This window comes from Pseudoliparis swirei, chromosome 1, assembly GCF_029220125.1.
Source record: "Pseudoliparis swirei isolate HS2019 ecotype Mariana Trench chromosome 1, NWPU_hadal_v1, whole genome shotgun sequence".
In the NCBI taxonomy this organism is placed as follows: domain Eukaryota; kingdom Metazoa; phylum Chordata; class Actinopteri; order Perciformes; family Liparidae; genus Pseudoliparis; species Pseudoliparis swirei.
The window spans coordinates 18,614,292-18,618,914 of NC_079388.1; the positions used below are offsets into that span (position 1 = coordinate 18,614,292).

General features: G+C 40.8%; 1 long non-coding RNA gene across 2 annotated transcripts; it reads right to left on the reverse strand.

Moving 5' to 3' along the window:
• Positions 1-923: 923 nt before the first annotated feature.
• Positions 924-2,274, reverse strand: LOC130196665 (uncharacterized). 2 transcript variants are annotated; one of them, XR_008832290.1, is made up of 5 exons: positions 2,253-2,274; positions 1,924-2,111; positions 1,666-1,774; positions 1,259-1,545; positions 924-1,020 (listed from the first exon to the last, which is right to left on the reverse strand). It is a non-coding gene; the product is annotated as an uncharacterized LOC130196665 (long non-coding RNA). The 2 variants fall into 2 exon arrangements; XR_008832289.1 differs by lacking the exon at positions 2,253-2,274 and having other exon boundaries at positions 1,924-2,148.
• Positions 2,275-4,623: the final 2,349 nt, after the last annotated feature.

Below are 4,623 nucleotides of genomic sequence, written 5' to 3' on the forward strand. Positions count from 1 at the left end.
GCATCGTGTGCGGTATGCGTCCTGCAGGGCTGGGAGCCCTACCGATGATGAACTCCGCAGTCCTGACCACACTACGTAGGGCCTTGCGGTCCTTGGCTGTGCAGCTCCCACACTGTGATGCACCCAGTCAGGATGCTTTCTATTGTGCATCTGTAGAAATTGGTGAGGATGACTGAATCCATGCCAAACTTCTTCAGTCTCCTCAGGAAGAAGAGGCGCTTCGGGCTTTGACCACCTTGTCTGTGTGAGCAGACCAGGTGAGGTCGTTGCTGATGTTGACCCCGAGGAACCTGAAGCAGCTGACCATCTCCACTCCATAGAGCTAATATATCATATAACTATTATGTAAAGGTATAGTTGAGTAACATTCACCTAAATAGAGAATAAAGTTGCAATTCAAACATTTTATTTAGAAACATGGTTATTCGTGTTTGAACACAAAGACCTCCGGTGAAATCAAATTGTTTTCATTATATATGAGTTACTTACGAGGAGCAAAGTCTTGGACGTCATTAGATTGAAAGATTTTTTCCATTAATCCTTTCCAATTTATGGACTTGCAACATCATCAGTGAACATGCGTGCGAGGATGTTCCACGTTGCACGTTTACATCATGTCCTCCGATTGTTCCCAGGAGGAAATCTAAAATGGATAGAAAAAGTACTATTAATATTTGATATTGTTTTAAAAACATTACCATCAAACAGGGTATTATCTAGTGTTAATGACATACAATAGATTTTAATGAGCTTTGTGAGATTCTTAAAACAAACAAAAACTCACCACACTCTTCTTCATTAAAGCGTTGGCTGGATCTTTGAGCTGTTGCTCAAACATGTCCACTTCCTCCATTGTGGTCAACAGGAACGGGTCTCTCCACTCCACTTCTTGACCAGACATTTGTGTCACGCTGCGAACAAAGCTGTCAATTTTGGAAGTTAATTGATGGACCTGCTGTGTTAATTGATGGACCTGCTGTGTAAGCGTCTCCAGCATGGCCATCATTTGAACTTGAGCAGCTATAAAAAAAAACATTAGAATAGCATTTAAAAAAGGGAGAGATTTTACATCAAATATGGAAACATCAAGTGTTATACAACTCCATTAATCCAATCGTCATAATCATATTCACTTGGATTCAATGTGACAGTGTGTATTGCATGTCTCGTATCCAATTTACCATCGTTAACATTGTAAGAAGTGAAATGATTAAAAAGATTCAAATTGAATCCCATAGCCGTTTGAGTTGTTGCTCACCGCAGCAGGCAATGGTGTCTGAACCACACCTCGCCCCTCGCCAGGTTGGCGTGTACCCTGCATGGCTTGTTCGCTGTCCTGCTGGTGATGAAGTCCGTGGTGGAGGAGGGGCAAGAGGTGGAGGAGGGGCAATAGGTGGAGGGGCAAGAGGTGGAGGAGGGGCAATAGGTGGAGGAGGGGCAATAGGTGGAGGAGGGGCAACTGTCCTGCTAGTGGTTGGACCCTTTTTTTTTTTGGGGTGGCGATTTTCAGTCTCGCTGTCTGCATCCGAGTCCCCAAAGAAATGGCTAGAAATGGAGTTAGGAAAAAAATGTATTATTTGTCATACTATAACATTGAATGACAGACACTTTATTTTATTAAGGTAAAAGAGTTCTAAAGAATACAATTTATACACATTTACTCACACAGGCATTGGCTTTCTCCTTTTAGGAATTGCCTCCTCTTCTGAATGGAGATCAGATGTGTCACAGGACATATATTTTGTTAACCATCGCCTTGCCACCAAGTAATCATCTAAAATTAAGTCAAAACACAATGAAAAGTACAGAATTATGACCAGAACAATGTCATTAAAATGTTGTTTCCCATATGTAACATAAGGTAAATGTTTTATGTATTTGTTTAAACTGCTAATTATTAGAATATTAATATAATTAGCATACCGCATGATCTAATTATTCTGACATCATGTGTCTGCCAGTCAGGCTGAGGTTCTTCGGCACTTCGGACCGCCTTGTCCACCCTTTCATCCCTCGGGTAATCTGGCCAAACGCAGCCACCACCACTGTACCAGCTTTGTGGCACGACTGCTACTGTTTTGCTGTCCAAGAATTCAATCAGATGGAACATCCTGAATTACAGAGGAAAGAAACAAACAGTGTCATCAGTCACAGAAATATAACTCTGTTCCAAGAACTTGAAAACAATTTTGCAACTAGAAAACAATTTAGCAACTATTAAAGTTCTCTATAACCAGGAGTATGACAATTACCATTTGGAAAACATGAGAATAGGTCCGGTCGCCTCAAGTGACTACTGCCAGTTGTGCTGCTTGGTGGAACTTCCAACTGAGAACTGTAAAGGCGAACTGTGTACCTGGAAACTATGACTTTTAGCTAAAAGAGCCAAGATGTGTTTGTCCATTAGCTTTAGTGTGTTTGTGCATTTAAGAACTTGATTTTCTTGAAATAAGAGTTTTAACAAATGTTTTATTGACACACCCAAGTCCATAAATCGACAATTTGTTTTGCAAATGCACATTAGATATCTAAAACGTATGAAATAGGGTATAGCCACAAAACCATCCCTATGAGGCAAAACAGCACATTTCTGAACAAGCGCTGACATTTTAACACACTTAAATGGATCAGATGGTTGGACAATTTTATGAATATTCAAATAGTCAGAGTTGAAAGGGTAAGTGAAGAACAAAGACTTCTCTGAACACTCCTTGTATATCACATACACTCCATCATTGCATTCTACAATGTTATGTATATAACAAATTTCATTTCCAATGACAAAAACATTATCCCCGGTTGAAATTTTAACAGTCCACTTGTCACAGGCCATTTCACCATACTGTGCTTTCACTGACATGCCACCTACAAGTGGTCCAACAAAGTGTGGTTTTTTTAAATGGCTAACATTTAAAGGAGTGTCTGGTCTTCTTTTCTCTGACAATCGTCTGATAATTTGTGCAAGGGGAAACTCTGGTTTTCTGACAAGCTTTTTCAGCGTGTGCAGGTAACTTTCATACGGAAATGCAGAGAATGAGTCGAGGCAACCATGTTGTTGAACTTCATCTGCCAGATGAACCAAACCGTGGATATTATAAACGATTTGATCTTTGCCATATATCTCACCAAAGTGACTGACAAAAGATCGAAGTAGTGTGTGTGCATACTGTGCATTACTAGATAGTCTAGGACTGACTAAAATGGCAATACCAGAGAAGAGTAGCATGAAATTGCTGTACATATTTCTGTCCAGAAAGGTTCCTATAGTATGACAGGTCCTGTGTACAGTAGAAACTGACGTAATTCTGTTGCCTTCCACCGATCCAATTCTCGTAGTGATCTAGGTTTTCGGGCAAACTCCACAGGAATATAGGGACGCATTTCTATCAATTTTGCCGACATTCTTTCAACAATGTTTGCAGGCATTCGGAAAATTAGAGGACCCCTGAGCCAGATGTGTAGCAATCGTCTAACAACACCCAAACAAACCAAATGCATGTAATCCAAAGGGAATTGCGAAACCATGCCGACACCGCTGCCAAGAAATGGATGTGGCCCCTCATGATGATGAAGCTCATCTACCATGTTTTCAAACGATTCGTCAGTCCTTACAGCAAAGTCTGTACATGGATATGTCATGCGTCTGTTAATGTATTTCCCAGGCTGCATACATTTGTCACAACCATGGTAGCCATTGTGGTTCTTTGTATTCTTAACAAATGATCTGGCTGGTGTGTCACAAATGACTGTGTCCAGTTGAAGCTTCAATGTCTTACCCTCTATATCAAAACCGTTTTCAAGCTGTTGCAACTCTGTAACAAAATCTTCAAGGAACTCTTTTGCTGAGCTGGGTTTCTTTGGTCCACAGAATAAACCTATTACGACTGGTTCTTTCATGGGAACATTCAATAGCAGACCAAGGATGGGCCACAGTTGCAGACTAGAGCTTTTGAATAAAGGAAGTCCATCTATATGTATTTGCAACTTCAAAATTAAACTGTCTGCTAGTGCATGCACATAATTTGACAGTGTATTTCTCAACGAAAGCAGAATACCAAAATAGTGGTACTGTCCCCCAGCCTTTTCCAGGATGGAGTATTTAGTTTTAGTCCCAAGAAGAGTCCTGGCATCCCTTGGAAGGTCAGAATGGAAAATACGAAGTATGCCCAATAGTGCTGTCAAAGCAACCAAAGAAATGCCAAAGTGTGTGGCCCAGTTAGAAATACTTGCAGACAGGGACAAGGTTTCAAGTTGCTCATCAGACTGTTCAGAATCAGACGTCAGACTCTGCCCATCACTGGCCACAAAGGCAAAACCATCAATTATATCTGCTTCTACTTCCATGGCACCTTCCTCCTCACTAAAGCCTAATCCAGTTGTAGTGTCCAGACAATTTGCATCTTCTGTGCAATTTATACTTTCCAAAGACTCCCCACTGACATCTACATGTTCCCTCTCTGGTGTCAGTTGAAAGGCAGTTCTATCTGCGCAGTCGTCCCTAATTTGGTCAAGTCTTTTTTGAACATCTTGACGGACCCTGCGTCTAATGGTGGAGTTGGAGACAAGCCCAGTCTTTCTGTTCATTTTATCTAAAACAAACAAAAATAAAAATGTTTTAATAAA